Source organism: Heterocephalus glaber, unplaced genomic scaffold (genome assembly GCF_053883595.1).
Source record: "Heterocephalus glaber isolate CG9 unplaced genomic scaffold, H.glaber_assembly_v1.0 deba00001060, whole genome shotgun sequence".
NCBI lineage: Eukaryota > Metazoa > Chordata > Mammalia > Rodentia > Bathyergidae > Heterocephalus > Heterocephalus glaber.
This window is the reverse complement of record NW_028258185.1, coordinates 2,972,469-2,995,405: the sequence shown is the minus strand read 5'-3', so window position 1 is coordinate 2,995,405 and position 22,937 is coordinate 2,972,469. Positions and strand designations below refer to the sequence as shown.

Here is a 22,937-nt window from a genome sequence, read left to right as displayed (position 1 = left end):
ACTTTTCCATTATATTAACTAGATTTGTTTGCATTTCTGGAACACTGAGAAATGAATCATAACATGGGGAACAAAAGGTGTATTGCCAACTCTCTGTAAATGAAATATTTCAAAATATGCTTAATAAATAATGTTACTTTTCAATGTAGAGCTGTGTTCAGGTATCCAACTGAGTCAGTGGGTTTCTTGTCTCCAGTTAATGTATGACTCTGGTGTTGTCTGAGGATTACTGCCAACATTGAATAGTACACAAATTGAACTTTTGCTTCTTCAATGTTACTCCAAGATTGCAATTGTTTTTGTAAGTAGCCAATGTGAGCTGTTTTTATATTTAATAGACAGCCAAAAACTTTCTCAAGTAAACAATTATGTTGCACAGTAAACTCTTTTCAATGGTAATGTTTTGTATTTCTTCTATTTATTTAAAATCTTTATTATTGTGTGTTTATAAGATGTAATAGTTACATTTATATTGGAGAATTAGTAAAAATACATAACATATCTTGATCATTTTCAATTCTTTTACAACCCTCAACATGTTTCTGCCTCTTATTGTCTTCTAGACACCCTTCCTCATCTCCAAAAATCCTACCTTCTGATTTTCTATCATTTCCTCTTCATTCTACTCTTTTTTATTTCTATTTTAAGTTTCTCATATAAGAGACACCATATGGTACTTAATTTTCTGCAGGACACATTTCAGTTAACATTATGGTCTCAAGTTTCTCATGCATTTTCCTCAAATGATATGATTTCTTCTTTTTATAGCTGATTAATTTCTTTACCTATTAATCTGTTGATGGGCATCTAAACTGTTTCCAGTTTAGCTATTGTTAATTATGCTGCTTTACATACGTGTTTGCATGTATGACATTACTACGATGTTTGTAACTCTTTGGAGAATATGCTCAGGAGCAATATGGCTAGGTCAAATGGATTTTCCATTTTTAGTTGTTTAAGGAGTCTACATACTGACTTCCACAGTGGTCGTACAAGACTACATTTCTCCCAACAATGTAGAAGTATTCATTTTTCCTCATGTCCTCATACTTTTTGTAACCTTCTTTTTAGTTTCTTTTTTAAATAAGTATATAATACTATGGCCCTATTTAAGGTAGGCAAATGATCTACCACTGAGCTAAAGCCCCATTCTTTTGTGATATATTTTAAAATCAGATAGTATGATGCTTCTTGCTTTCTTTATTTCTTAAGACTGCTTTGAAGCTTTTGTACATTCATAAAATTTTAGTATTTTTTAAATTTTCTGTGGAGTTTATCATTAATATTTTGATGGAGACTAAATAAAATATATTGTTCAACAATAGAATAGAATAAAATCTATTGTTCAACGTAGGTGATAGCCACACTTTCCCAATATTAATTCTTCTAATCTACAAATGTGTAATATCCTTCTACATTTTTGGTTCCTTCTTCAACTGCTTTCATTAATGATTTGTAGCCTTCAAAGTATGTAGTTTTTGCCTACTTGTTTAAATTATTTCAAAGTATTTTATTTTTATAACTTTTATAAGTGGAATTGTTTTCTTGATTTCAGTTCCTTGCACATGGTTGGTGTGTAGACACATATTGATGTGGGAATCTTGGTTTTTATATATAGTAACTTTATTCATTATTGTTAACAGTTTTAGGTGACTCCTTTGTATTTTCTACATAAAAGAACATGTCCTCTACATAGTACAGTTTAGCTTCAGTCTTTCCAATTCATATGGATGCTATTTTTTTCTATTCATAAATCTCTGCCTAGGATTTCTAGTATGATATTGGTTGCTGGTGGTAAGTGTGGGCATGCATAACTTGTTCCAGATATTAGGTGGAACACTGTTGATTTCTTCCAACCAAGTACAATCTGTTATTATTTATGGATAGATTATAGATCAGTCCTTAGATTGCTTGTGTTGGGATATATTTCTTCAGGTGTTATTTTTTATTTAGTTTTTAAACTTTAAAATTTTATTAGTGTAGGTTGTCAGTATATACTGATTATCTTCCTCATGGGGAGTTAGTACACATATATAACACACCTCAATTAGATTTTCATCCCCTTGCCCTTCCCTCCTTGCCACCTGTCCACATCTCTTGGTTTTCTTCTCATTTGCAAAAGATCTATCTTAGCATTAATTACTATTTTTCTTTTATTTTGCTCTTTATTTATATTTTGAGTTTCTAATTTAAGAGAAACTATTTGATATTTAAGTTTGTGTGTCTGATTTATTTCACTTAACATTATGATATAACGTGCATCCATTTTCCTACAAATGACTCATGTTTATCTTTCTTCATGGCTGAGTAGTACTCCATTGTATATAAATAAGACATTTTCTTCATGCACGTATCTGTTGATTGGCATAAAGGCCACTTCTAAGATTTAGCTCTTATGAATTGTGGGACACATTTCTTCCATTTTTAAGTTTTGGAAAATTTTTATCATAAAGAATGCTAAATATTGCCCAATATTTTTCTGCTTTGACTGATAACATGTTTTTGCCTTTCATTTTGTTTATGTGATACATTATGTTTGTAGATTTTCATTGTGAAACACCCTTTCATTCTTGGGATAGCTTTGACTGGATCATGCTCAATGATCTTTTTATACACTATAGAAATTAGTTTGCTAGTATCATGTGGAGGATTTTTGCATCTATGTACATGAGGGATAGTGGCTTGTAATTTGTTTTGAGTTGTTGTTCTGTCTTGTTCTTAGGGAAATTCTAGACACATAAATTCCATTCGAAATTACTCCTTATAGTTCATGTTTCTTCAGTAGCTATAATGACTTAGCATTAGTTTTTTCTTATATGATTAGTAAAATTCAACAATGAAACCATGAGTTCCTGTTTCTTTTTTTTTATTGGCAGACTTATTAAATTAAGTGCATCTTTACATGTTACTATTCTCCTCAGTTTCTATTTCTGCACAATTCATATGTCCTGAACTTTACTTGTATCTTCAATTTTATACAATTGTTGGTACATAACTCAGAAAAAGTACCTTACAATTCTTGTTACTTTTGTGGTATCAGTGGTAAATTTTACATTTAGATTTTCTTAATTTGAGTCTTCTAACATTGTTCTTTTTTGCTCTAGATAATGGGTTGTTCATTGTGTTTATCTTTTCCAAAATGACCTCTTTGCTTCATTGTTTTGGTCTCTTTTTTTTCTTAATTTCTAATTCATTTTATAGCATTTATATCTGCTCTTATCATTATTATTTCTTTATTCTATTAATTTGGGGGTCAGGTCACTTTTATTTTTCTAATTCCTGAAAGTATAACTTTGGGGTAGTTATTTTTAAAAATATTAGTTTTTGATATAAGTCCCTGTTAGAATAAAATTGTCCTTTTAAACATTGTCTACATTTGTAAAATTTTCAGTTAATATTTATTGAAATAATCTTACTTCTCCTTTGTTTATGTACCCCATCTTTCACTTCACTAACTTGAACAATTTGTCTTTGAAAATATCCTTTAAAGCTCATAAGTTTCCATCAGTTTTATTCATTCTATTCACTTTTATTTCTCCTCAGACTGTGTGTCTCCATTTAATCTTTCCTTCACCTCACCATCTGTTAAATCAGTTCTGCAATTGATGCTTGTTCCATTTTCCATTTTTTTCATTGTACATTTTCAATCCTAGAGCTTTGATTACATGGTTAATTTGCAAATATAAAAGGACTATATTAAATAATAAAAAGAATAAATAATAAAAATGAATCAAAGAAAAGCTCTTGAGTGTTTTTACCACAAATTAATTATAATATTTGTGAACACAGATAACCTCACCCTGATTTCAACATTACACAGCCTATATACATATCTAATTATTAAATGTTAACCTACAAATATTTATATTTTTAAGTGCCAGTTTAAAAATATTGGCATTGTATATTATTTTCCCTGAAACTTGATTTTGAGAATGTAGCATACTGTCAAGTCCTCTGAAGAAAGGAGGACATACACTTTTATTTTCTACTTTCATAAAATATCTTTGGTGCTCACATCTCACCAAAACTTCCCCTGGGGTCTGGACATAATGCTACATATTTCATGCTTGTCCTGTGGGTTTCAGTCTTGCTCTAATCCCATTCCTTTCTATCCACTTATTTTTCACTTTTGTAATGGAAATGTTTAAACATCCCCTTGTATTTTGGAAATGTTTAACTCTCTTTTTCATTTTTCCAATCACTCATAGATAACAGTTTGCCTTGTGTCTCAGAGAAAATTTAGACTTGGCCTTTTCATCAATATTAGAACTATCAAAGCTGGGTGACTCTTGGAGATGGACTAAATACACTTTTCATCATGAGACAGACGTGAGTACTTCGGGGGCCAGGGGTGGATTGTTAAGGTTTAGATCTAGAGTGTTCCCAAAGAGGCTCAGATGTTTACAGGTGGGGCTTTTGAAAGGTGATTAGATGATGGAAGCCCTATAGTGAGCAGTAGATGAATGCACTGATACATTCAGAGCTAAACATGCTGTTAGAAGGTGGACCATGATCAGAAGAGATGGTCACTGGGGATATGACCTAGAAGTCTATACAATATTCCCTCACTGGCTCTTCCTTTCTTTGTCTGCTTCCTGGCTGTCATGGGTTGAGCACATTTTCCTCTGCCACAGCTATGTGGTTTCTGTCTTGGAGCCAGCTGGCAATGGACTAAAAACATGAGCAAAAACAAAAACAAAAACCTCTTCTAATTTAAATTGCAGACTTTGGATACTTTGTCCTAACAATAGGACAGTGTGGTAACTTGGATTAAAATAATTGTACATTTCAAAGTAGCTATGAGAGAGAAAGCTGAATGTTCTTAAAATAAAATATGATAGGTGTGACTTGATAGCTATGTCAATTACCCTGATCTGATCAGCACCCATTATATACATTTTGAAATATTACATCATATCACACCAACAGATGCATATGTTCATTGAAATTTTAAATATAAATTTAAAAAAGACCTTCTTCCAAGGAAATGTTTAATATAAATGCAAGAAATTTAACCTCTAGCTAAAACCATAACCAGAATCTACCAAACAACAAACCAAAGGCTTAAAGATTAATAGCTAAAACCATAAAACTTACAGATAAGAACAGAAGAATATCTTCATTACTATGAATGGAATAATGACACTAATTGGTAGATATATCACAGAAAGCATAAGCAACAGCAGAAAAAATAGACATTTAATTTCATCAAAATTAAAAAATTTAATGCATGAAAAGATACCATGAACATGATACAACATGTTACAAGCATGAAAGCATAGGCAAGAGCAGTGAAGTAATGGAGAGATAAGAAATAAATTTACAAATTCATAGTAAACTTAATTTTTAAAAAGATATCAGGAAAACACAGTGAAAAAAAGATAAAATCATCTGTAGATGACATAGTAAATGGTAGATATTTGCAGTAGAATGAAGTTAGAATCACACCATACACAAAAAGCAACTGTAAATGCACTAAAAAGTTGCTTATCAATCATAAATATAAAAGCCTACTGGAAGAAAAAAGGAGAAAACCTCAACAAAATGTTTGTTTGCATATAAATATAAACTCATACATAATAAAAGAGAAAAGAGAGATGAGTCTGTATGAAAACATATGTGAAATGTATGTACAAACATCATCAAATAAATCCCATCATTGTGTGATATTAACATACAATAATATAAATTATGAAAAGTCATTCATACTGTGAATGAAAAAATGTTCAGAACAAGGAGAAAACTACAGAATGGAGAACATATTTTTAAATCATATACAAGAAAAGAGGTAAATTATCAATTTATAAAAAACTGAGAAAACAGAATACACATAACAAGATTATAAACAAGAAAAATACCTGAATAGCATTTCTTAGAAGATACACAAATGGACAAAAGTTATGTGGAAAAAATGTTCAAGTTCACTAATCATCAATGTAATGCATTAATCTAGTAAATAAAAATCATAATAAAATATAATGTTATACCTGTTAGAATGGCTATTATCAAAAAAAAGAAAAAGAATGATGTGACTTGGTGAAAATTTAGACAGCAGAGACTTTGAATAAAATTACTGAGAGTTTAGAGTGCTGTAACTGTTAAGCAAAACATAGTACTTCCTCAAGTTTAAAATTTTAACTGCCACATGTATTCAGAAGCTTGGTGTGGAGATTTACTAAGATATCACATAAAAGTTGGCACTGAATCCTGGGTTTTGGAGGTTCTTTGGTGATAAAGTTCTTAACTCTAAATATAAGGGTTTCCCTCACCCCCAAGTTAATACTACCTTTGATTTAACAGTATATTTTATACTATATAGTTATATATTTAGCACTATATTCAGTAGTGTTCAGAAAAACTCTCTAAGGTTTTTAAATTTTCTTCAAAATTAAAGCTTTGTTAAAATGATAGTTAACAATCCTTTTTGATACTTTTTCCTCCAGAAGTTTTATTCATTTATTCATTTTACAAATCAAACAATAGATCAGGTATTCATTCAAGGTATCTGTGCTGTATGCAGCACTATGTTTTTATTAGTGTACATTTGTGATACATTATGCACTTATATTCATTTGGGGAAATAATATTCAGAAAAATAGTGAAGGATGAACTGTCATCATGTCACCATAGAATAACGTTATTCCCTCTCCTTCCTAAAATAAGGAGAAAAATAATATTCTGCACCACATATTTATGGGGTTGATATAAATGAAATCATATAAAATAAAATAAAATTTTAAAGTGTTTATTATCATTTCACTGCTTTCTAATCATTGACAAGTACAGTGCATACTAATGTCACATTGCTGGTCTATGATATCATTAATCATGTGTAGTGAATTTAACTACAGTTCTTCAAATTTGAAGCCCACCAAAGCCAATGATAATAGAAGTAATGTACTGAATGATTTTAAAAACATAAACAATGTTTGACTGATCACTTACATCCCTGAAGAAGGAAAAGAGGAAAACACAGGAATTATAAAAACACAGGATAATAAGTGCTATATAATCATGAGTCCCAATTATAGATTTTTAACTTTAATTTAGTCTCCAGAATTGCAACCTGAGTTTAAAATACTTTCCGCTTTAGATGAATCTGTACCATTGTCTGAATGCCAAAAGATGCTTTTGTTCTTAATTTCCTTTAATTAGAATTTTTTTTGTAAAAGTGGAAGTATTATTTTGTCCTTTTCTTCTGCAAAGAGTAAGCTGTACTTTATGTGAATGGGGCTTATTTCTAATGTTTTGATCATTAGACATTGTTTAGTGTAAGCCAGATAGGTACAGAAAGAAGAAAATAATACAGAAACCAATAATGAAAGAATTCCAAGAAAATTTTTTTTCACAACTAAGAAGTATCTACAAAGGTGTATAGACCTGAAGTATAAATATTTCACTTGTGGATCCTTGTGTGAAAAATATATACAGAAAGCTGTGTGTGGTGGACCATATTTGAAATCCCAGCGTGCTAGAGGTAGAGATGGGAGAATCACTTGAGCTAACTAATCCCTCAGACCAGTCTGGGGAACATATTAAAACTCCATTAAAAAAACCCCAAACAGAAATATGAGTCTGGAGTTACCCTGAAGCTGTGGGTTCTTCTCTCAACCCAGAAAGAATTAGAAAGTAGAGAGTCTAAAGAGGACTGAGCAAAAGTATTTTATTGTTAGAGTGAAAGCAGAAAGCATCACTTATTGTAAATTGAAAAAATCCCCCAAGGCAAATAAACCTGGGTGGGTATCTGAAGGGGTTGACAAAGGGACTCCCAGTTTAGGGCTTTTATACTGAAAAAGAATGACTCCATGGCTAAAACAATCAATATAAACACAACAAAGACATTTGTTAGAGGAGTACGAATATCACCTTTCTGGGCAAAAAATAATTCTGCCAGCCAATCCAATGAGGCCTTTGTTTATTGAGCTTCCAGGTATTCTGGCCTTGGTCATGGACATGTCCTTTACTGAATTGTTCTGAGTCCCTCTCTGGCTTGGGTTTTGGCCTTCCTCTCTGTTCCGGGCTTCTCCCCTTTATCCCCTTCCCTCAAAGGCCAGTGTTACTCTAAGAAGTTTTCTCAGCCTTCCACAGGGCCCTGCCCTCAACAGAGCCTCTCCTTAGGCTAGGAAATGCTGTCCAAACCTTATAAAATGGAAACTAAGCCAAACTACACCCGCAGGATTCCTGTGCTTCATTCTCCCCAGATCTGTCTTTATCTCTCCGCTTCATAAAGAGTGCAGGAGACAACTACTTATTTCATTTTCCCATCTTCTTTTCTCTTTCAAAAGGAATATACAAGCACAACATCCAATAGAGTTCTTGGAATTCCATCACCTTGGACTCTCAAACACCCAGACCTGCAGCCAATCCTCTCAGCCCTCTTCCTGTCCATGCAGCTAGTCATGGTGCTTGGTAATCTCCTCATCCAGGCCAATCAGCTTTGACTCCCACCTCCACACCCCTATGTACTTCTTCCTCTCTAACCTCTCCTAGGCTTACATCAGTTCAGTCTCCACCATGGTCCCAAAGATAATTATGGCCATCCAAACTCACAGCAGAGAAATCTCCTATGTGGGCTGGCTCACTCAGATAATCCTTCTTGGATTATGGACAGTAGGCTTCTGACTCTGACTGCCTAAACCCGGTTAGTGGCCATTTGTCATCCTCTGAACTACCCACTCATTATGAATGTCATCCTCTGTGGCTTTTTAGTTTTGTTCAGCTTTTTAAAGTCCCTGCTATAGCATTTAAGTGTTTTACAGATTTTAAACTTTAAAATATGGAAATTTTCAATTCTTTTTTTTCTGTATTAAATTCTCTTATTGGTATATTGTAGGTATAAAATAAAATGACATTTCTCATTGCAAAATGTACCTTTACATAATGCATCTTGGTTCTTATTTTTTTCCCATTCCTAGCCCTCTGTTCATGCCCTTCCCCCTTCCCTATTTACAAAGACTTTATTTCCATTTTTTCCTTTTCTCATCATTTTTCCTTTCCTTTCTTTCCTTTCCTCTGCCCTTCCCACTACCGCTACCACTTTGGACATTTACTTTCCATTTTACATTATCGATTATTCATTCTAATCATTGGTACATTTTAGGTATACAATATAATGACATTCATCATTGGAAATCTGCACCTTTAAATAGCCTCTCTTGGTTCTTATTTTTCACCCTTGCCCAGCTCTCCCTTCAACCCCTCCAGTCCTCCCTATTTACAAAGATTTTCTTCCTATTTTTCCACTTTCTCATATTAATCCCATTCCCTTCTATCCTTTCCCCTAACCCTCCAACTTCCTTCCACTTTGCCCCTTTTCTTCCTATTTCACATTACCTATTATACATTTAGTCCTTATTTACACTTTCAGTTTCTCAGACCAGAGAAACTATTCGGCATTTACACATCTGTGTCCTATTTATTTCACTTAAGAGTATCGCCTTAATGTGCATCCACTTAGCTATAAATGTCTCTAATTTCTCATTTTTGATGGCTGAGTAGTACTCCATTTTATAAAGAAAACACATTTTCTTGATCTAGTCTCCAGTCGATGGGCCTTTGGGCTGTTTCCAAGTTTTAGCTATTACAAACTGTGCTGCTATGAACATGAGTGCAATTATATCACTGTGGTATGATTCTTTTAATTCTTTGGGGAAGATCCCCAGCAGTGGAATAGCAGGATCAAATGGGACTTCCAGTCCTAGTTCTTTGAGGTATCTCCATACTGATTTCCACAGTCCTTGCACCAGTCTACACTACCACCAGCAGTGGAGCAGGGTGCCTCTTTCCCCACAGCCCTGCTAGCATTTGTTATTGGTGTATTTCATGATAGCAGCCATTCTTTCTGGAGTGAAGTGGAATCTCAGCATTGTTTTCATTTGCATCTCTCGAAAGAGCAGTGATGTCGAGCATTTTTTCATGTATTTATTTGCTATTTCTACTTCTTTGTCTGAGAAATGTCTGTTCATTTCAGATACCCATTTTTTGATCAGGTCTTTCAATTTGGGAAGTCTGATCTTTTTAAGTTCTTTATAGATTCGAGATAGTAGACCTTCGTCTGAGGAACAGCAGGTGAAGATTTTTTCCCACATTTTGGGTTGTCTCTTCACACTGATGGTGGTTTCTCTTGCTGGGCAGAAGCCCTTTAATAAGAAGAGATCCCATTTGTTGATTGTTTGTGCTAGTTCACGGGCAACTGAGGTTTTGTTCATAAAATCTTTTCCTACACTGATGTCTTCAAGGGTTCTACCTAACCTCTGTTCCAACTGGTTCAGAGTTTCTATTTTAATATTTACATCTTTAATCCATTTTGAATTTAGTTTAGTGCATGGTGAGAGATACAGGTCTAGTTTTAATCTTTGGCAAGATGAAGCCCAATTTTTCCAGCACCATTTATTAAAGAGGCCATCATTCCTCCAGTGAGGGAGTTTGGCCCCTTTATCGAACATGAGATGGCTGAGTGTGTCTGGCGTTATTTCTGCATCTTCTAATCTGTTCCACTGGTCCTCAAGTCTGTTTCTTTGCCAGTACCATGCTGTTTGATTACAGTAGCTTTGTAGTAGAGTTGTAGGTTGGGGATTGTGATACCCCCTGCCATGTCTCTGTTACCTAGAATTGCTTTTGCTATTCTGGGTCTCTTCTTGTTCCAAATGAATTTTTGCATTGTTTTCTCAAAGTCCGTGAAGTATGCTGCTGAGATCTCAATTGGAATTGCATTAAATCTATATAGCAGTTTTGGCAGTATGGCCATTTTCACTATACTAATCCTTCCTACCCAGGACCAGGGGATGTCTGTCCATTTTCTGATATCATCTTCAATCTCTCTTTTCAGAGTGCCATAGTTCTCACAGAAGAGGTCTTTGATTTCTTTCATTAGGAGGATTCCTAGGTATTTCAGTTATTTGAATGCTATTGTGAAGGGAAATATTTGCCCTATTTCTCTCTCAGTGAGACTGTCATTGGTGTAGAGAAAAGCTCTTGATTTTTGTGTGTTGACTTTGTAAACAGCTACTTGACTGAATTTGGTTATTAAGTCTAGAAGACATTTGGTGGAGTTCTTGGGGTCTTCTATATAGAGTATCATGTCATCTGCAAATAGTGACAATTTGACTTCTTCATTTCCTGTATTTATTCCTTTTATTTCTTTTTCTTGTCTAATTGCCGTGGCTAATGTTTCCAGAACTATATTGAACAGGAGTGGTGATAGTGGACATCCTTGTCTTGTTTCTGACTTTAGTGTGAAGGATTTCAGTTTTTGACCATTTAGTATGATATTGGCTGTTGGTTTTTCATAGATGGCTTCTATCAGTTTGAGGTAGAGACCATCTATTCCAATTTTTTGTAGGGTTTTTATCATAAATGCATGTTGGATTGTGTCAAATGCTTTTCCTGTGGCTATGGAGATAATCATATGGTTTTTGTCCTTGGCTCCATTGATATAGAGTATCACATTGATTGATTTTCATATATTGAACCATCCCTGCATCCCTGGGATGAATCCCACTTGATCAGGGTGTATGATCTTCTTGATGATCTTCTGCATTCTGTTTGCCATTATCTTATTAAGGATTTTTGCATCTATGTTCATTAGTGAGATTGGCCTCTAGTTAGTTCTCTTTTTCAGTTGGCTTTTTCTCTGCTTTGGGGACCAAGGTGATGCTTGCTTCCAGGAATGAATTTGGGAGTATTCCTTCCCTTTCAGTTTCATTGAAGAGTTTAAACAGGAATGACAGCAGTTCCTCTCTAAATGTCTTGTAGAATTCAGCAGTGAAGCCATCAGAGCCAGGGCTTTTCTTAGTTGATAAGATTTTAATTACATTTTCAATTTCATTGGTTGATATTGGGTTGTTCAGAATTTTTAGGTCTTCTTTGTTCAATTTTGGTAATTCATATGTATCTAGGAATCTGTTCATTTCTTCTGTGTTGTCCATCTTATTGACATATAGGCTCTGGAAGTAGGTATTGATGATCCTCTGGATTTCTTCTGGGTCTGTTGTAATTTCACCTTTTTCATTCCTAATTGCATGGATTTGGGCCTTTTCTTTCCTTTTTCTGACAAGGTTGGCTAAAGGTTTGTCAATGCTTTTGATTCTTTTGAAGAACCAATTCTTGGTTCATTGTTTTTTTGTATCATTCTCTTAGTCTCCATTGCATTGATTTGTCCTCTGATCTTTATAATTTCCTCCCTTGTATGAGCTTTGGGGTTGTCCTGCTCTTCTTTTTCTAGAAGCTTGAGGTTCAGCATCAGGTTGTTTAATTGGGCTCGTTCTGTTTTTCTAATATGCGTATTCGCTGCTATGAATTTCCCTCATAAGACTGCTTTCATTGTGTCCCATTGATTCCAATACGTTGTATTGTCATTTTCATTTAATTGAAGGAACTGTCTGATTTCTTCTTTAATTTCCTCTGTGACTCGTTGGTTATTCAGAAGTGTGTTGTTCAATTTCTACATGTTTATGAAATTTTTTGAGTTTCTTTTGCTCTGGATCTCCAATTTCATCACAGTATGGTCTGATAATATACAGGGGATAACTTTAATTCCTTTGCACTTACTTAAACATGTTCTATGTGTGAGTATGTGGTCTATTTTTGAGAATGACCCATGTGCAGCTGAGAAGAATGTGTATTCTGATTTTGTGGGGTGGAAGATTCTGTAAACATCTGTTAAGTTCATTTGATCAAGAGTCCAATTGAGTTCTAGTATTTCGATAGTTCTTTTTAGTCTAGTTGATCTATCTGTTTGTGACATTGGGGTGTTGAGGTCCCCCACTACAATTGTATTAGTGCATATATGACTTTTCATGTCCATTAGTATTTGTTTTATATAGTTGGGTGCACTAGTGTTTGGTGCATAGATATTAAGATTGTCATTTCTTCCGCTTCGATTCTTCCCTTTACAAGGATGTAGTGCCCTTCTTTGTCTCTCTTAATCAGTGTTGGTTTGAAATCTACTTGATTTGCCAAGAGGATAGCTACTCCTGCTTTTTTGGGGGGGTTCCTGTCACATGGAGTATTGTTTTCCAAACTTTCACTTTCAGTCTATGAGTTTCCTTTTGAATTAAGTGTGTTTCTTGTATGCAGCATATTGTTGCATTTTGCTTCTTGACTCATTCTGCCAGTCTCTTTCTTTGGATTGGTGAATTGAGACCATTAAAGTTGATGGTTATAACTCAAACATCTTGACTTGTCATTGCCATGACTTTTTCTTTTTGTTGGGTTCTCTCCCTTTACATTTAATTTCTTGTCATGCCAGATGGGTTCATTCTGCTTTGCTTCCTGTGGTTGTGATCCTCAATATCTGTTCCTAGGATATTGTGTAAAATTCTGTGGAGTGCTGGTTTGGTATTCATGAAGTTCCTAAGGTGCTCTTGTCATGAAAGTATCTTGTTTCTCCATCAACTTTGAAAGATAATTTTGCAAAGTACATCAATCTGGCTTGGAGGCTGTTTTGTTTTAGGGCTTGGAATATGTCATTCCAAGCTCTTCTTGCCTTGATGGTTTGTGTTGAGAAGTCTACTGTGATTCTGATGGGCTTTCCTTTGTATGTGATTTGTTTCTTTTCTCTGACTGCTTGGAGAATTTTGTTCTTCTGTTGTGTTTCTGGAATCTTAATAATTATATGCCTATGTGTAGATTTGTTTTGATCAAGGCTATTTGGAGTCCTATATGCCTCACTTTTCTGTATGTCAAGCTCTTTTCCCCTGCTTGGGAGGTTTTCTGCCATTATTTCCATGAAGAGATATTTTATGTCATCTCCACTCTCTCCTCTTTCTTCATTGAGTCCAATCAGTCTTATGTTATTCTTCTTTGCATCATCTAGAAGCTGCTGGATTGATCTCTCATGTTCCCTTACAATTTTGAAGCAATTTTTCTTTTCCTGATCACTAATTGCAATCTTATTTTCTATATCTGAAATTCTGTCCTCACATTGGCTCATTCTGCTGTGTAGACTTTCAATGGAGTTTGTCATGTCCTGGAAATCTGTTTGCATCTGTTTTATGGATTCCATTTGTTTCTTATATTGGGATTCCATCATGTTCCTGAGCTCCTCTCTAGATTTATTAATCATGTCTTGCACTAGGGACACAATTTCTCCTGTTATCTGAGAAATTATTTCTGATTTGATTTTTTCCAGATCCCCTTTTGTTGCCACTTCAATGGGTCCAGGTGTTTGAGTATCAGAGGGTTCCATCTCATTTCCCTTTGGGGTTGCTCTAGGTGATCTGAAAGTCTGGTTTTGAGACTTATTTACGTGTTTTCTCATTTCTACTGGGGCAGGGGGCTGTTAGCACCTGCAGAAATTACCTCCTCTCAGCTAGGTGAGGTTGGTCAGGGGCCAGGAGCAGCAGTAGGGATGGTGACCCAAAAGCCCTTTCCTGTGGTCTGGGAGCATTAGGAAGGATGGTGGTCTGGAAGCCCCCTCCTCTGGGCCAGGAGCAGTGGGACAGAAGCTGGCCCAAAAGCCCTTTCCTCTGGGCTGGGAGCAGTTGGAGGGATGGCAACCAGGAAGCCCCTTCCTGTGGACCAGGAGCAATGGGACAACGGCTCAGAAGCCCCTACCTGTGGGCCGGGCCGGGAACAGCAGGACTGTGTAAATTGGTCTGGTGGTCTGGTGTCCTCTGCATCTTTGTAGTGTGGAACCAGGTGTCTGCCTGTCTGCAGCATGGTAATTTTGTGTCTTCTGCATGACTCAGGACCTCGGTAGGGCATGCAAAGACCATCCTGTGTGCATTGGGCTGATTAGGCGTATTCTGTGTGACTGGGGACCTCAGTAGGGCATGAGCAGACCTGCCTGTATGCAGCGGGCTGATTCAGCATGTTCTGTATGACTCAGGAACTCGGTAGGGCATGCACAGACCTGCCTGTCTGCAGCGGGCTGATTCAGTGTATCCCATGTGACTGGGGACCTGGATAGGGCTTGGGCAGACCTGCCTGTCTGCAGTGGGCTGATTTTTCATGTTCTGTGTGACTCAAGACCTCGGTAGGGCATGGGCAGACCTGTCTGTCTGCAGCGGGGTGATTTGGCATCTTCCACATGACTCAGGACCTCTGTAGGACAGGCACAGACCTACCTGTCTACAGCACGCTGATTTGGCATGTTCTGTGTGACTCAGGACCTCGGTAGGGCATGGACAGAACTGCCTGTCTGCAGCAGGGTAATTCTGCATCTTCCACGAGACTCAGGAGCTTTGTAGGGTGTGCACAGACCTGCCTGTCTGCAGCTGAAATTTTCAATTCTTATGTAACCCTTCTTAAGCCCTTGATCTTTCCTATTCTGTTACCTTGCTAATAAAACAGTACCATAGCTTATTGGTGCAGTGTATGTTTCTTTTTCATTGCAAGGATCTTTTTCTTTTACTATAAAATTGTTTTCTCTATTCTGATAATCCAATCATCCAATGGGAAGTACAGTGGACCCTTGATTTAAGAACTCAATTGATTCTTGAGGGCTGGATGTGACTCAATACAACTGAGATCTAGATATTTACCCAGGATACATGCTATAGATAACAAGAGGCAAATGAATCTTCCATTAACTTAATTAACCCAAGTTGTTCCTATGTCGAGTGTTTGTAACTTGAGCGTCCACAGTATAAACTTTCTCCACCTGTGGGTCTCACCTGAGAGTTGCTGGCCTACATTACAGAACAGGCCTTGGAGTGTGGCTGGGTTCAGGTGTTTCAAATTTTCCTAGAAACAGCCTGGAGGCTTCAGAGATATACACCGTGCTTACTTCTATGCTGAATCCCTTCATGTGCAGTTTGAGGAACAGGGACATTAAAAGCACCCAGTGGAGGCTCTGTAGTCAAATCTCAGGACCTATGCAATGCATTTGATATGTACTTTGGACAAAGTGGTAAAATTTACCGTGTAGATTTATAAATACTACCTTTCTGGTCACAATTTTTCTATTGTAATGGCTTTAATTTTTCATGATATTTTATAGTAGTTGTCAGCACTTTGGGGAAGGATGCATGCAGAGTTTTATAAATGAATATGCAGCTTCAGTTTGGAAAGATGAAATTTTAGTGATAAAAGTTGGTAATAGTTTCACAGCAATGTGAATGTAATTAATGCCATTTAGCTGCAAGGTTAAAGTGCCAAACTTTCATTATGTTTATTTTACCAAAATGAAAAATAGAAATAAAAAGGAGGTATATCTGTGAAAAAAAGAATGGAACATAATGTGTGTAGGAGGCACAAATATTGTCCTGAGTGAGTCAAGAGAGAACTCAGAGGCCTTTTTTGGAAATTAATTTTCTTTTCTCCTTGTGTTAATGTTAGGAAGTACTTAGAGATTACTATAACTTGGTTGAAATTAGACAATTACAAGCTGTGTTCATTGAGCCTACAAGATTATATATTAGTAAGTAATCACTCTGTAGCCCATTCCTTCAGTAAGCTGTCCTTCCAGCCTTTTGGTTTGATGATTCCAGCCCAGGTGACACTATACCTGTGACTATTGCTCCTTTGGGTCTCTGCATCAGGAACATCCTACCTGAGACTGCATTCCTATCAGTCCTGAAAACAGATCCTTAGCCTTCACTGGGCACCACACAGGTTCTTCATTCTTTTATCATGTCACTGCAGAGAAATACCCCAAACCAGTAAGTGCTGAGGGAGATGGGTGCACGAAAGACTATGAGCACTACTGGTTCCTCATTATGGGGACAGTCATGCAACTTGGGTAGCCAAGTGGTAGAATACACATGTTCAAAATTTGAACTGTGAGGACTGTCATATTTATCTATGTGTTTATGATGAGGGCCCTAAAATTCTCAAAGTTTTTCTTTCTTCCCACACCGATTTTATTTCCCATCGACATTGCATGCATGTTAGCTGATAATGGACATTTAAACTGTTTGCAAAGCATTTCAGAAGAATTATGAAGATGATGAGGAGGAGGCTTAGGATGAGGACAGTTTCCTTAACATCAGGAATAGTTACTGAGCCATTTCTGAGTGTCAAGTGTTAGGCTCTGTGTTCTATATTGATTGCTTTGATTCATCCACATAGTCTTCCCTATGGTAGAAGTGCCACATTATTTTAGTTTACAGAAAAAATGAACATATCATTTTGATGTAATTTGTCATAGGTGTTTTGTTTGAAAACCCTGAATGGAGCTGTCTGATTAGAACCACAAGGCACTTAGGTAGCAGAATGCTGGGAGATTGTTCCTTCCAGAAATCAAACATACACTTCTTTGTCACTCCAGGAAGAATTTCTTTCATCACTGTGCATTACTTTTTGGAGGTTCGTGACATATCACAGAGGGAGGCAGTAGGTGACACCAGGTGCATCCATTTAGGAATTGTAGTCATTGATCACAAAGATCACAGAAAGTGTGGACATGTGATAATTCAGTACACATATCTGTCTTTCCTCATTCGAGAATATCCTTGCACCTGTTCATATCCTCCTGCAATATTGTAATCAGCCCACTAAATCTCAAAAAGAGACTGAAACTTAGGTCTCAATTTTTTTTCCTACTCTGGAAGGTAGAGGAAGGTTAAAAATGTAGCTGACCCTGGTTGACTGAGCACCACTGCTCAGTCTGGCTTGCTATGCCCACTTGTGACCAGCAGACTGAGAGGACACCCCGGGCATGCCCACCTGCAGCTTGCAACAACAGACATCACCACCCCCCGTCTCTGGCCTCTTGACTATGCAGCTACTTGGTTCCACACTACAGAGGCACAGGGGACACAAAGGTCCCTGAGCTGCAGAAGTGAGCAAAAAAGAGAGGTCCTTTTTGAGGCTCCCTGATGAAAACTGAAGCCCACTGTAAAAGTGAAGAGAATCTCTGCAATAAAGCCACCACAGAACACCATACCTGGTAAGTTGGAGGGATCATCACCTCCCATCTGAACCTGGAGTATCTTTAGGGGAAAGACTGTTGGAACCTTTGATAGAACCTTGCAGAGTTGAACCCTGCAGGAGGAGGGAGCTCAACTTGGGACTTGCAGCCAGAAATCTGCCTAAGTCCCATGGGCCTGTGACTGGCTTACTGAGACTCATTAACTTATAGCTGCACACTGCTGCCCATGTTGTCTATTGTGACAGCAGAGACACACCCTGAAGGAGGCTCTTCATTTTTATATGTTGTTATTTTCAAAATTACAACTATTTTTTGCTCTTATTTTTAATTTGTTTTCTTCTTTTTCTACTCATTTAAAATGTTTATTTTTCTCTTTACCTTTTCTTTCTCTTTCTCTCTCCCTTGCTCCCTTGCTGTCTCGCATTGTTTTTCATCACCCTTTGTGTTCCTGTCCTAGCCCTAATTCGTATTTCTTCTTTATTTTTCTTTTCTTCCCTTTCTTTCTCTCGCCTGTGCTCTCTGGCCTCATTACTAACTTTCCCCTATCCTTCTACTTAACTATTGCTCCCTCCCCAGCTGCATCCAACTCCCCATCACTAAGGGTAAAGTTGCTTTATAGAAGAGTTTATTTCCTATAAACATATGTTGGGTTGGTCCTTGATTTTGATTTTATTCACACAGTTAAAGGTGATGGATTAATAATTACCACAAATTGTCATTTTCTAAGAGGTACTTGATGCAATTGTGCTGCTGATTGTATCACTTGGGATAAGGTGTTGTGATTGATCGAATCAGTTGAACTGCCTGGTATAATGAAAATGAGATAGCCCCAGAAACATTAGAGACTCAAAATCTAAAGAACAGCTATATCTGGAAGACACCTCAGAGAAGCAATCATTCCATAAGTGTTCTAACTACAAGCAACAAAGATACTTACAATAACAAATTCAAAGTATCAACCAAGGAATTAAACAATGGACAATACCAAAACCAAAAATAAGAAGACATTTAAGCAAGGCACAAACTCAGGCTTTGACCCCACCAAGGGTAAATTCATGGGGAAACGTGGTGGAAAAGTCTGATAATCAACCACCTGGACAACCTGAATTGACAGCACAGGAACTAACAAAACAGATGAATGAGGCTCTAGAAAAATTCAAAGTAGAAATAATCTCCCAGATAACTACAGATATGGTGAGCAGAGTGAAAGACATGATTAGAAGTTCTAGAACAGAAACAGATATAAAAATACATGAGCTCAGAAACATGCTGGAAGCGAGGAATGCCCAGCATATGAAAGAAATGGAAACCATGATTGCCCAACATAAGAAAGAAATGAAATCAATGAAACAGATTCAAACAGATATTCAGGAGATTAAAAAGCCATTGAAAGTATGCACAGCAGATTAAGGGAATGTGAAGATAGACTATCATATATAGAAGACAGGATTGTGGTTAAGGATCATGAAAACAGGGATTTCTTAAAAATAGTGAGGGACCACGAGAAATCAATCGAGCAGCTCCTAGACAATGCAAAGAAGAATAAGATAAGACTGATAGGAGTCCAAGAAAAAACAGGAGAAAGTACAACTGACGTAAAAAAGGTGTTCACAGAAGTAATAAAAACTTCCCAGATAGAGATGTAGAATTGGACATACAGATAAGTGACGCATATAGAACTCCAACTAGCCACAATCAAAAAAATCTACAACTAGAGACATATAATAGTCAAGACCCCAGAAACCCAACAGAAAACAAAATCCTACATGCAGGTAGAGAAAAGAAACAAATCAACTACAAAGGAAATTCCATCAGAATCATGGCACATTTCACAACAAAAACCCTCAAATCAAGGAGAGCTTGGAATGAAGCATTTCAAGACCTAAAAGAAAATAACTTCCAACTTAGACTGTTGTATCCTGCAAAATTATCTTTCAAAATCCATGGGGAATTTAGATACTTCCAGGACAAAGAACACCTGAGAAATTTCACGAATACCAAACCAGCACTCCAAACAATTCTAAGCAATATCCTAGAAAAAGACAATGAAGGTCACAACTCCACGAGGCCCAACAGAAGGAAGCCACCAGGCAAGGTAAGAAATTAAAGGGAAATGGGGGAAAAAAGAAAAAAAAAGAGCCAATGATAGTAAAATATCATGACAAGGATGAGTCAATATCTATCAATTATAATCATCAATGTTAATGGCCTCAATTCACCAATCAAAACAAATAAACTGACAGAATGGATTAAGAAGCAAAATCCAGCAATATGCTGTATACAAGAAACACACTTAACTCAAAAAGAAATTCATAGACTGAAAGTAAAAGGATGGAAAACAGTTCTCCATGCCACAGGAACCCAGAAAAAAAGCAGGGTAGCAATCTTATTTGCATACAAAGTAGATTTCAATTCAAAACTAATTAAGAGATACAAAGATAGTCACTAGATCCTTGTGAAGGGAACAATCCAACAGGAAGAGATGGAAATCCTAAATATATATGCACCAAATACAAATGCCCCCAACTATACAAAATAAATATTAATGGACATGAAAAACCAAATAAGCACTAATACAATTGTACTGGGGAACCTCAATACCCCCCAAAATTAACAATGAAACTCTAGAACTGTACTAAGCTATTGAAAAAATGGACCTAATAAATGCTTACAAAGTGTTCCACCCCACAAAATCAGAATACACATTCTTTTCAGCTGCACATGGGTCTTTCTCAAAAATAGACCACATGCTAGCTCATAGGACATGTAAAAGACCTGACATTAAACCCTGTATAGTATCAAATCATAGGGCAATAAAACTGGAGATCAATAACATAAGAAACTGCAAAAATCCCACAAACACATGGAAATCAAATAACACCCTCCTGAACAACCAATGAGTCACAGAGAAAATTAAAGTAGAAATTAGACAGTTTCTACATGTAAATGAAAATGCCAGTAAAACATACAGAAATATATGAGACACAAGGAAAACAGTTCTATGTGGGAATTTCATAGCAGTGAATGCCCACATTAGGAAAACACAGAGAACTCAAATAAATAACCTAATGCAGAACCTCATGCTCCTAGATAAAGAAGAGCATAAGAAATCCAAAGCTCATACAAAGGAGAAAATTATAAAGATCAGAGCAGAAATCAATGAAATGGAAACTTAAAGAACAATACAAAAAATCAATGAATCAAAGAGTTGGTTAGTTTCAAATAAAATTGAAAAACCTTTAGGCAAACATCAAAAAAAGGAAAGAAAATGCTCAAATCCATGCAATTAAGAATGAAAAAGGTGAAGTCACAATAGACCAGCAGAAATCCAGAGGATTAAATACCTACTTTGAGAACCTGTACTCTAATAAAATGGGAAACGCAGAAGAAATGGACAGATTCCTAGATACATATGAATTGCCAAAATTAAATGAAGAAGATATAGAAATTCTAAACACTCCAATTACAATGAGTGAAATTGAAAATATAACAAAAATTTACCAGCAAAGAAAAGCCAAGATCCTGATGGCTTCACTGCTGGATTCTACAAGACATTTAAAGAAGAACTATCACCATTACTCTTTGAACTCATTAAGGAAATTGAAAGGGAAGCAATACTTCCAAATTCATTTCTGGAAGCAAGTGTCACTTTGATTCCAAAACTCAGTGAAAGACTCAACCCAAAAAGAGAACTGCAGACCAATCTCCCTAAAAAACATAGATGCAAAAATCCTCAACAGGATACTGGCAAACAGGATACAGAGCATCAACAAGAAGATCATGAAACCTGAACAAGTCAAATTTATTCCAGGGATACAAGGATGGTTCAACATATGTAAATCAATAAATGTAATACACTATATTAACAAAGCCAAGGACAAAAACCATATGATCATCTCAATAGATGCAGAAAAAGCATTCAAACAAATCCAACATCAATTCATGATAAAAAATAAAACCCCACAGAAAGCTGTGATAGAAGGTCTTTATCTCAACTTGATTAAGGCTATCTATGAAAAACCAACAGCCAACATCATACTAAATGGTCAAAAACTGAAAACTTTCATGCTAAAATCAGGAATAAGTCAAGGATGCCCACTATCACCACTCCTGTTCAATATAGTTCTGGAAACATTAGCCACAGAAATTAGAAAAGAAAATAAAGATAGGAAAGGAAGAAGTTAAACTGTCATTATTTGCTGAAGATATGATACTTTACATAGAAGCCAAAAAAAACTCAGCCAAAAGACATCTAGACTTAATTTACAGATTCAGTAGAGTAGCTGGATATAAGATCATCACTCAAAAAACAATAGCCTTCTTATACACAAATAACAGACTCACTGAGAGAGAAATTAGGGAAACAATTCCTTTTACAATAGCATCCAAATAAAATGAAATATCTAGGAATCAGTCTAACAAAGGAAGCAAAAGACATCTACACTGAAAACTACAGCACTCTGATAAAGGACATTGAAGAGGATGGAAGAAAATGGGAAGACAACCCTTGCTCCTGGGTAGGAAGAATGAATATAGTGAAAATGGTCATACTTCCAAAACTACTATATAGATTTAATGCAATGCCAACTGAAATTACAACAATATATTTCACAGAACTAGAGAAAACAATCCAAAAATTCATTTGGAACCAGAAGAGACCTAGAATAGCAAAAGCAATTCTAGGCAACAGAGACATGGCTGGGGGTATCAAAATTCCCAACTTGAAACTATACTACAAAGCTACTGTGATAAAAAGAGCATGGTACTGGCAAATCAACAGACTCCAGGATCAGTGGGCTAAAAGATGCAAAAACAACTCCTGACATACTCAGCCACTTCATCTTTGACAAATGAGCCAACCACCCTCACTGGAGGAAGGATAGCCTATTTAATAAACGGTGTTGGAAAAACTGGATTTCAACCTGCCAAAGATTAAAACTAGATGCATACCTATCAACAAGCACTAAACTAAGATTGATGTAGATTAAAGATCTAAATGTTAAGAGAGAAACTCTAAACTTGCTGGAATAGAAGTTAGGTAGATCTCTTGAAGACATTGACATAGGAAAAGACTTTATAAAAAACCCTCAGTAGCATGGAAGGTAGCAGGAAGAATGAATAA

At 36.1% G+C, this 22,937-nt stretch overlaps 1 protein-coding gene and 1 long non-coding RNA gene across 2 annotated transcripts in view; one reads left to right on the top strand and one right to left on the bottom strand.

Moving 5' to 3' along the window:
- The window catches only part of LOC101714214 (olfactory receptor 7E24-like), a 237,541-nt gene that overhangs the window by 33,199 nt on the left and 181,405 nt on the right, over positions 1-22,937 (top strand). The gene's annotated exons all lie outside the window — the stretch shown is intronic.
- LOC147828504 (uncharacterized) overlaps positions 1-22,937 on the bottom strand; it is a 157,292-nt gene that overhangs the window by 31,567 nt on the left and 102,788 nt on the right. The gene's annotated exons all lie outside the window — the stretch shown is intronic.